We start from the raw sequence: 11,515 nt of genomic DNA, 5'->3' as shown, positions 1-11,515 counted from the left end.
GAGGAGGGGGGGGGCGGAGGAGGAGGAGGGGGAGGAGGGGGAGGAGAGCTGGCTGTCGGGAACGTGTCGTTCTTCGGCAATTCGGATCCTCCTAGTCGCAGCACCAGGACCCATGTGGAAGCACAGCCAAAGCCCAGTGCCACCCGCTGACTGGCTCTCCTGGGCTTCTCCCCGCCCCTGCTCTGCCTGCTCCGTTCCACACGCCCTGATGTGTGTGGCCAAACACTTCCCCCTGTGCCCGTGTGCCAGGTGGGCGGACTCTTAGTTTCCAGCACCGACCTCGCCAGTGGGTTGGAGACTGGTGCCCCCTGCAATGCCCACAGCTTCCTGCTCCTGTCATCACCCACATGTGTGACGCTGGGCATCACCCACACGGGTGTCCCACACGTGAGCGGGCACTTAAGTGGGACGGGGGAATTTCTGGAAGAGTTTTCTCCTGCCACACAGGCATTCTTAGGTGAGGGTAGTGATTTCCCCTCTCTCCCCAAGAAGGCAGTGACTTTGGACCTAAGAATTCTGGGGGTGCAGTAGCGACAGGGGCTTCGGGGGACAAGGATCTGTCGGAGACTGGATGTAAAATGAGCCGCGCCTGCATGAGCTTGTGCTGTGATCGCTTTCTCTGGCTGGTGCGCTCTCCTTTTCTTCCTGTTCCCACTTTCCTCCCACACTTCCGCTCTGTCTTCCTCCTCCTGCCAGAAACTGCAAACAGCACCGTCTCCCATGTAACTGTCCCGGCATCATCAAGGGGCCAGACTGGTGCATTGTCTCCCCACCCCGAGGGACAGACCCACTGGTCCTGCTTCATTGGGCTTAGTGACTTTTCAAACCCACTGAATTGAAGGACCTGGGCTTCACAACCGCCATTTAAAGTAATCCACCCTTGGGTTGGGGCAACCGCCTGAGCCGGGAGCATTGCTTGTGCCCAATATCGTGGCCTGTGGGGCAAGAGGCAGACCCTGTCTCAGAATAGTTCTAATAATTTGAACAACTCTTCTAATCACATTGGTTTCGTCACAGGTGTTTTTTTGTTTGGTTTCGGTTTTTGAGACAGGGTCTCACTATGTAGTTGAGACTGACCTAGAACTCACTATGTAGCCCAAGCTGGTCTCGAACTCACGGCGATCCTCCTGCCTCAGCCTCCGGAGTGCTGGGATTACAGGTGTGCGCCGCCACACCCGGCTAGGTGTTTGTTTTTGTAAAGTTGCATGTCAGTTAAAAACATGTGGATTTGAAAAGTAAAGCTGACAGGATTGTCATATGTTACCCTCCGAAGTTCATATGAATGGGTAACATATGGAGCCTGTGTCTTCTCCGAATAATCTTTAGTTCACACAATAATTGGTGCCGATGAATATAAAAGGAGTGAGAGGTCTGTACATTCATTTCAGACAGTGAGTTGCATGATTTTGACAGTGACGTGGAACGCTGGAGCGCTGCAGAGCCCTGAGGACGGGTGGTCGTTGTCACGACGGAGGAAGGCAAGGAACGAGCAGGCGCGAGACCGAGGGGAGGAAAGGCGGGGGCCGTGATGGGAACCCCGCCGGTGCATCAGGGACCGGGTGAGGTACATTAGGAGCAAGGCAGTCAAACCTGGCAGCGGGTGTCTTTTCAAAGCGCACGAGCCTGCTGAGGGACAGGCCTATCCTCAGGGACGCAGGAAGGCAGTATTTGCTCTCCGGGTCCCCGTGACAGCTTCCTGACATCGTTCAGCTGGAGCATAAGCGGTCCCAGCACCGCCGGCTCACGGGAAGACGGCGAGGACAAGTGTGCGCGGGACTTGCAGCCGTGGGCCAGCCTGGAGGCCTTCGCTCCGAAGCCAGGGAGGACTGACAAGGAAGTGGGCACTGCCTTGTCCCCAGGACTGCTGGGGCGCCGCCTGGCGTCCAGGGCTCCTTACCCGCCCTGCCCCTGCTGGGCCAGAGAGCCACGCGGATGCTTCCTGTCCCGCTCCCTCACACGGGCCACACTGAAGAAGCCGTGTTGTCTTTTACATCCACGTTTTGTCCCTCATCCGATGGTGATCGTGCCAGTCAGCTTTGCCACGGCTGAGACACGGAGCCCCACGCTCACGGAATCCATTTCTCCTTTAGCCAACCAGAGTGCAGCTTGCTGCCCATGCTTCATCACCTGTACAGAAACACATCCTCTGGAGGCAGCCTGACTGGCTTTCGGGGCAAAACCATGAAAATTGGACTTGGAATACTGACGCAGCAGAGTGCTGTGCACATAGCAGCGAAAGCAATGTTTTTCATGGCGAATATGGTGGAGCATTCAGGATTATACTCTGTGAGCTTTTGGGGCCACATGTGCTGCCTGTGAGTGTAGCTGGGAAAACAGCTTACAGGAGAAGCTTTAAGCTTGTGCTTTTAGGAGAAGGTTGAATCCAGGCTTGGCCGTCCACACCACAGAAGCATCACGGCAGAAGGGTGAGAACAAGGGCAGATGCTCAGCTCATGGAACCCGGAAGCAGAGCCAGAGAACCAGGCCAGAGAGCAAGGGGCCAGGAGTCACACACAGTACCCAAGGTCACACCGCCGTGACCACAGACACGTCCCCGAGCGTGCTTTCCTAACCCTCACACGGCTGACATGGCATCAGGTGGACACAGGTGAGGTTCCCACACAAGGATCACTCTCACCTGAATCAGGTTCTGCTGGCTTCGTCCAGAAAAGACTCCTTGACAGCTCGCGTGTGCACAGGATAAAAGGACACAGAAAGCTCACATGCTGATATATATGGGCCAACTTCTACTCTTCCAAAAGCAACTGTGCCTTGTGAAGATTTCCAAATCACTTCAGAAAATGCAGGTGTCTGGCACCCTTTTTAGCCACATTTCCACAAGAGATAGGTGTCGATCAACTGTTACGGACGACACTCTGCCAAGATAAATCAGTCATAGATTCTGCCCAGTGAGAGCTGGTGCGCTGGGATAGAAAGAAAAATTCAGCATAAGAAGTGATATTGGACCTACTCTCAGGCTTCTAGAAGACCTTAGCTGTGGACACATGAGAAAGATTTGGTCTCAGGGTCTGGACCTACCTGATATAGCAGGATAACTTTGGTGCGACATTTTTCTCAGGTGTTTGTGCATTTGCACAAAAACCCTACTAAAGAAGCTTTTAGAAAGTCAGAATAACATCGTGTTTTTTAAGATTGTACACATCTGATATGTGTCCACTCCACAGTGTTTGCGAGAAGACATCAATGTGTCCCATGTCTCCCGGAAGCATGGTCACCCTGGCACCACCAGGGCTGGCAAAGAATCAGACTCAGGTGTGTTCTTGGAGCTGAACTTCTTCTACTGTGAGATTTTTGCCAGATTGGAAATGGGGTGTGGAGCTGCTTACCCAGGACAGAAGCCTCAGCAGCCTCTGTCTTGAGAAATCGTGCTTGGCCGTGAGATGTCATCATTGAAGTCATGGAGTTCTTTCCTAGGCCAAGAGTCTCCCTTGCCTTGGACCAAATCTGGTGCTGGGACTTCAAGGCTGCTTTCCTCAGTGTTGACATCACTCACACCACCCCACCACATTCTATGTCAGTGCCCCAAGGGTGCTACAGACTACAAAAGGCCGAGTTTATGTGTGTCTGTATGGCTGTGGGGACTGGGACTGGGTGAAGAGGACTGTGATTCCCCCAAACAGACTGAGCACACAATAGTTAAGAGACACTAACTGGCCTGGCCTAAAGAGAAGGTGCAGCCTCCACACTGAGTGCACTCCAGACAAGCCAGAATCTCCTACACACACACACCCACACACACTCACACGTGGTTAATACACCCATAGTGGTTTGCTTTCTCACACTGGCTCCCTAGTGGGAAGTATCCCTTTGTCTCTTGAGCATTATGAGGGAAGAGGTAGGATATATAGTGATAAATTCAGATGGAGGAGGAGATGAGGATGTACTCAGAGGCATCAGAGAGAGGGACCAGGAGTGGAGAAATCAGAATTCCATCGTGGCTGACTAGCACGGTGGTCGGATTCCAACTGTGGAATAAGTAGGAAGAGCAGACTTCCCTTGAGTTGTGGTATGTGTGCAGTTCTTTCACTTTCTTCTATTTTCTCTTCTTTTCTTTTTCTCCTTTTATCAAATACATTTATCCTTCATGGCATTTTGCCTTTGGAGATGAGCCAGAACATGCATAATACCACATGAGATTGGTATGTAAGTGGATGAGGACATAGTGTAATGTGTCCATGAGCCCAGAGTTGCATCAAGAGAGAACTTTTGTAAATAACTTTTGTAAATAAATAATAAAAGACTGACAAGATGTTCAGAAATTGTAGGATGACTTCTGCTATTCTAACTGAAATCTGCTTTGTTTAGTTGAAAATGAACAAACACAGGAGGCAATAACCCCAAAATGGAACATCTGGCCTCATCCTGAGATAACAGGGTTCATTGAGACCCCAAGCTCCGAAGTTTTGTGAGTCACATGATTGTAAAAGTGTCAAGATGAAAAGAACAATCATTTAACTTTGCTTTCCTGACCTTGAACACCCCCTTCCCCTGGGGTAGAATAGATAGCTAGATGAATCTTAAAGGTAAACTCCTAAACCACAAAGAATTACTACATCTGGGTTAAAGCTAACTGTCTTGTGACTGTGATTTGTATACGGTAATGTGAACTGAGAGAATGAAATGTAACCACCTGCATGAGATCCTGGCTGTAAAGCCCTATAAAAGCAGGGCTTTTTCACCCAGTGCGGGGTCAGTATCTGGCACTGCTTTTGTGTGTGATCGGCCTTTTGCTAGCAAAACTGTTTGTTATTTCACTTCCATTCTGCATCTCTCTGCGTGTCATTTACCAATTCTTTCCCCAACAGGCATTCACCAGCGACATACACTGTCTTTTAATAACACCTTACAAAAACACAAAAGGGGACGTCCACTGCTGCTTCAGAATGTAGGAAGAATGATGGGGTGTGTTCATGGTGAGGAGGAGTATTGCAAAGAGAATTAATGGCAATATGTTTTTACTATAATAATTTAATTTTAAATTCATGCATTCACCATCTATTTTAATCATGCCTGTGTATTGAAATTTTTGAAATTTATCAAATATATCAAGCAAAATGTGAATGCATTTAATGAGCTGAATGGGCACTATTTATTTTTATATATCCAGGTTTAACATTTACTGCTAAATCAAGACTATTTATGGCATTTTTCATCTTCCTAGAAGAATGCTTTGAATATATTTGTCACATGAATGAGTAGATGCAAAGGAACGAGTCATGGGGTTGCGTTGTCATCCATTCTCTGAAATCCTCTGAGTCACAGGCCAAAATGACATTGATTTATCACCCACTGACAAATGGATTTTAGTATAAATAAGAAAGCAGATATCAGATGATGCAGAAAGAATTGTGGGTAACACGAAATAATACTGTAGGAGATCAAAATGACAGAGTAATGGTCAGTGACAAAATACCAACTCTCTGGGACCTTGATTCCAGACACACAGAAAATAGCAACTCGGAAAAGAGGAAAGCAAAGAATTAGATCTACAGGAATTGGAAAGAAACTGAACATTAGGAACAACAAGGAAGCTGGACAGATGGAGCACAATGAAGAGGAAAGAATGAAGCAAATGGGAAAGCTCACTCTGGCTCCTGGGGAGAGGAACCTGTCTCTACAAACACAAGGTAAGAGGTCCAGGGAGAAAGCCTGTGTTTGGCCAGCAGTGACAGTCCAGAGTAAAGGCCTCAGCTACTATAAACTGCAATGATAACAGTGCAGGCTTTTACTCTACAAGTGATTCCTTTGGCATTGCAGGCAGGAGTTTCAGAAGAAATCCACTACCTACCATGTTGCTAGAGAGTGTTAATCAGGCATCTTTTCAAGAAGAGGTTGATTACTTGAGACTGAGCCACAGAAAAACTGCAAAACAACTTCACTTCAGGGTTCCCAGTGTTACATTCTCACAGTGACTGGGTGAGAGAGTTATAGGAGATAGTCGTGGACAGGGGGCAGGTTAGACATAAAGCCCTTGAGATGTTTAAGCTCCATTGGGGAAGGAGATAGGGGCAGACTCACCATGGCGAGAAACCAGACCCAGCATGTGTAGCTCTCAGAAGTGGCTGGGTCTGAAAGTGCTGACATTAAGTCAATGGGCTACTGGAACTCTCTCTGTGCTGCCTACATCCAGCACACATCAGAAGTCTGATGCTTCCCCCATCTATCAATGGGAGCAAGGATATGCCTCAGTTTGGACAGTTGCCAGAGCCTGGTATGAACACACAGGGGGCCTCAGGAATATGGGGGCACCTCCCAAACCCACAGACTGTAAAGTTAGGAGGAGAAAATTATGTCCTGCTGGATTCTAAAACTGCAGATCCTAGAAAGAAAACTTTCATTCAAATATACAGAGCAAAATGTTGCATTCATTTCTTTTTTCCTTTAGAGTTTTGGGAGCGGGTTGGAGTTTTTCCCTTTTTTAGGTTTCTTTTTCTCCTTGTAAAATTTTAAATATTTTTTGCTCTTCTTTTTTATTTTTACATTTTCTTGTTTGTTCTTTTTTTGTTATATTTATCCAATTCTATTAATTTCCTTTTACTCCTTTGTAGAAAAGTTTACATCACTTTTCTTATCTTTAATTGCTTAATTTTTCTTTCTATGAAAATTTACAGATTCATATATTGAATAAATTCAATAAACAGATAAAGAATGATATAATAAGCAACAGGAAAATATAAACATTTTGAGGATTTTAGATTTTTTATTTGCTTTGTTTTTCTTTTTTTGGTACTGGAGATCAAACTCAGGACCTTGTGTTTGCAAGGCAGGTGGTAGAACCACTGAGCTAAATCCCCAGCCCAGATTTTAGATTTTTGAAAAGGTAAATTCTTGCTAATTAACAAGAAAATACTATTACTTTCCCAAAATATAGAACTGGATTCCAACAAAATGAGTTAATAAAATAAGGTGCAGTGTTTAATGAGGCAAAATTTGCAAAGAAGGTTGGCATAAGATTACATTATTCTGTACTATCTTGGGAGGTGAGGGGGAAGTACTAGAATTGAAATAGCTTAAATATTCTTTTTAGGACATTTACCATTATAATGTAATGCATAAATTTGATACAATAAACTATATCAAGTGCTGGGGATTTAGCTCAGTGGTGCTGCCACCCATCTGCCTCACAAGCACAAGGACCCGATTTCAATCCCTGGTACCAAAAAAAATTTTTTTTAATAAAAATAAACTATATCAAGAAAATAAAGTTAATTGTTGAGTTGTACCACTGAGTTATTCTTTTTTATCATTAACTTTTAATTAACTATATGTTTATAAAGGATATTCCTAATTCACACAGTTTTAATACAGAAAATTAAGATATCAAGTCATACATAGTAATTTTTTTTTTTTTTTGAAACAGGGTTTCACTATGTAGTTGAGACTAACCTGGAACTATGAAACCCAAGCTGGTCTCGAACTCACAGTGATCCTCCTGCCTCAGCCTCCTGAGTGCTGGGATTACAGGAGTGCACCACCATGCCCAGCCACGTTATTCTTAATAAACACTCCTCTGACTACATTAGTATTGGCATCTCCTTTGGATCTCTTTAAAATTTCTGTTCTCATTAACATATTTAAGTAGTTGTATTTCCTTCCTCGCCTATTTTTATTGTGTTCCAATGATACAGTAGTAGCTTGAGGCCTGAGATGGTATTTACTCCCTTTGAGTGTATGGCCTCCTCAGCTGTGGACACATCAGGATGCCTGGTCTCACTTCAATCTGTGATCTCCTCCATCCCCTTCACTTGAGGCAAAGTCTTATACAATGGTCTTTCTGATTCCCTCGTTTTTATTAATATTTCTCCTGACTCAAGGTGAAGGTGTTAAAAAGGAACAATTTCTTAGGCAGAACTTGTAATTCAATTTTAGTTGTCCTATTATCTTGACCTTGTTGGATTTTATATCTCTATTTTTCTTACAGGTTATTTCAATAAAATAATTACAGGATAACAATATTACAGAGAAGTGATGAAGAAGTACTCTGTGCACGTCCTTCCATTCATACAGATGCGAATTTTTTGTCCTCATTTTATTCCAAGGCCAAATGGACAGCAGTGGACAAGGCAGGCGAGTTTGTCCCATAGCCTTGGTTTACAACTGCTGTGTCAGGTGTGGTGGCCACTGTATGAATTCTGTAGAATCTTGTTTCCTATACATTAAGACTCCTTCTTCACCGTGTGCGCATCTCCAACAGAGGACTCGCTGTGCCTTCCGCTGTGAAGATTTACAGGAATTTGTTAGGGTTATATTGTACATCACTTTGTATTGTTAAGCATTCCATCTAAATGGTGCTTGGTGAATTCTGTGTAACCATGACCTTTGATATTATGTTCATCTTACTCAAATCCTTGACAGTGATCACTTTGTTGGGCGGTATCTTGATGACAGAGATGTCAAAATAAAATTTACCTCTAACTTAAAGACAGAGCTGTCAGTGCCAATAAGGCCACAACATTCATAACCATGAGAAAGCTCAATGTCTTTAGTTTGCATGATATAACTAAGAAGCCCAATTAATCCTGAAACTATTGTACTGATTCCAGGGAAAGAGACCAAAGTGAACTCAAGTGGTATTAACCTGTTTAACAAATTAACAAATGAATACCTGCCACAACCGAGCATAATATTGAATCACTAAGTCCTCTGGATGAAGTTCTGATTCACAGGGAGTATGCACATGTAGATACAATCCCTGTAGTCCCCGTCACCAGTTGAAAGAAGTTCTTTGTTTAGACACCACTGTCAAAGGACACAAATGCCCACAGCAGACATGGGGTCAGAAACCAGTACTCGCAGCACTTGGTGAGGCCTAGGGCAGAGGTTCACAGGCTGAGCCCAGTCTGGGCAGCTCAGAGCATCAGCAAAACCTTGTGTTGGAGTGACAAATTAAAGGACTGGAGATATAGCTCTGCACGAAGGTCACGGGTATGATCAACAGCACCAAACACAAGGCTTATCACTTTTTGTGTCATTTCTGACATTGTTTGAAACTGCTCTTTTCTTCAGTAATTAGAAAAACTGGAGGGCTGGGGATGTCGCTCGGTGGCACCATGCCTACCTGGCAAACGATCCTGAGTTCTATTCCCAGTACTGGAGAAAAAGAAAAAGAATGAGAAAAACTGGGACTAGAGTTTCTTTCTGAATTAAATGTTAGTCCAGGACCAGGAAGCCAAAGCCTAAACACAATGGAAAAGTGGACCAGGTAACAGCATATGCACGAGCAGTGCCCTAACATGTGCTCAGGGGTCTCCTCCAACCCCCGGCCACCCTCAACGCTGATTACTGTGTCACTCACAACCTAGGCTCCACCCCCCCCACCATGGGTATGGACACCATGGAAGTTTCTCCAAAGGCCACAGAAGTTCAAAACTTCCGCTGCCTGCTGGAGGGCCAGGTCAAGCCACTCGCTGGCAGCAGTCACCCCTCGGACCAATCCCTCCATCCCACACCCTAAGCCCCAAACCCCCAACACCAACCCCCCTCAGTGTCCCAGGCCTGCTCTGGAGTGGATTTTCTTTTCCCTTTCAGATAAATCATTGATCCCGCTGCCTCTTAGGTGTCCCTCTTTTTTGTTTAGAATATCAAAAACCTAGACAAGATCCCCCCAACCTGATGATATTTACTTGGCAAGCCCAGCCAGGAAACATTTCTTTGTATTTTTCTCTTTTCTTTCCATTTATTTGCCTCTTGTGTCTTTGGCCACTCACTGCAGGCATGGGCTGGACAGGTAAGAAAGCCCAGGGAAGAATTCTGTGGCACAGAGCCCAGTGTGTGACAGGCTTTTGTGGGCTCTACCAAGTGTGACACGGCTTCCACACTTCTGTTTTGATCTGGGTCCTGTGTGTGAGCGACGTTTAGTGGAGCTTTTGCTTGCCTACCTGTGGCTCTTATTGGTTGTAACCATTTCAGGCAGGTTGAAGACCAAGTATGGGGACCTGAACTGACTACTTTTATTTTCCACCTTCAGTAAAGCTCTGTCTCCCTTTGTCCCTTCTTCCACCTTTCCTGGGTTGGCAGTTTTGATTTAGGTTATTACGCAGATTTTTATACCTATGTTTCTGCACTGGGGCCCTTATTTTCTCTGTGATCCTCCCCTTTGGTCTTCCAGGTCTGAGGAAGCTCAGACACGTCTATCTCCAAAGTCCAGCTCTTACCCATGGTATGTCTGGTTTCCTGCCAGCATTACTAACAGGCAAGCTTCCCTGGGGATTGGGCCTCATCCTGATGTGTTTCTGAAGTGGCTTTCTTGTTCAATCTTCATAGCATGTCTTTGGAGTGAAAACCAGTGTCTACATTGTTTAGCATTCTGCATTCAAGGTGTTCACTCTGGAGCATATGGTCTTACACAGAGCCATAAACCCAGGAAAACTACAAGAAAAATTAACAAAATAATTTGTCATTGGGATAACTTGGAGAAATACTGTTTCTCAACTGGACAGGTAAAACCAGAAGGTGACTCCATCCTGCTCTTGCGGGAATCATAGTGGGTCACAGGCTATGGAGAGTTGTAAGGAATAAAAGGACCAGTGTCACTTACTTGAACAGAGACCTCTGGGAGGAAACTGAGTCTCTCAGAAGGGGGGTCTCATGGCTTAACAGTTCTGTGTCCTTCTGCAGCAATTCCTTTAGAAAGACCCAAGACCTAGTCCTTTCTCTCTCCATAGGCCCCATGCGTCACCATGGGATTCTAAATTGTAATCCTGTACCACATTCAGATGTCTTCTGACACAATCAGGGCAAAGACTCTAAATCCCCTTTACAGTCAGGCCCTCATGACCTGTCAAAGGATTCCCCACCTGCAAAAAGGTTCCCATGGACGCCTTTCTAAATTCTTGCCTCCTAATCCTGAGACTGATGTCATTAACGACCCTTCTTTTGGCTTTTCTAAGACCCCAAACTCTTCTCCACCTCTTTCCTCTTTATCTTTTGACTCTTACTAAGGTAAAATGATAAAAACATTGCTAGAGATGTGCTTTGACTCACACAGAAATAAAAGGGCTAACTGGTTGTACCCAGGGAGAACTCTATCTGAGCAGTTTTTTTTGTTTTGTTTTGTTTTTTGTACTGGGGATTGAACTAAGGACCTTGTGCTTGCAAGGCAGGTGGTGGCACCACTGAGTTAAATCCTCAGCCCTGAACAGTCTTTTTACACCTATAAAACTAAAAGAGAAGAAGAGGAGGAGGAGGAGGAGAAGAAGAAGAAAAAGAATCCAGCTTGGCTACTTGGCAATGAAATGGTTTGGAAACAAGGGAGGCCCTGGCTTGGAGCCTATTTTCTGGGACTAGATTTACTGTCTATATTAGACCAGGACCCGGATGCTCAGGTCTAAACACAGTGGAAAAAGTAACCAGGTGACTGACATAGCTTGTACTCAGAAAGTCCCTAGGCACCCACCCAATGGTTTTCTGCAACCCTTGGCTGACCGGAACCTAATCACTGTGGCACTGACTATGCAGATCTGAGGCCCCTCCCTCAAGGCTTTGGATGTCATGA

The sequence above is a fragment of the Fukomys damarensis genome, unplaced genomic scaffold (assembly GCF_012274545.1).
Source record: "Fukomys damarensis isolate Sample0158 unplaced genomic scaffold, DMR_v1.0_HiC HiC_scaffold_27, whole genome shotgun sequence".
NCBI lineage: Eukaryota > Metazoa > Chordata > Mammalia > Rodentia > Bathyergidae > Fukomys > Fukomys damarensis.
Note: the sequence above shows the minus strand (reverse complement) of the source record.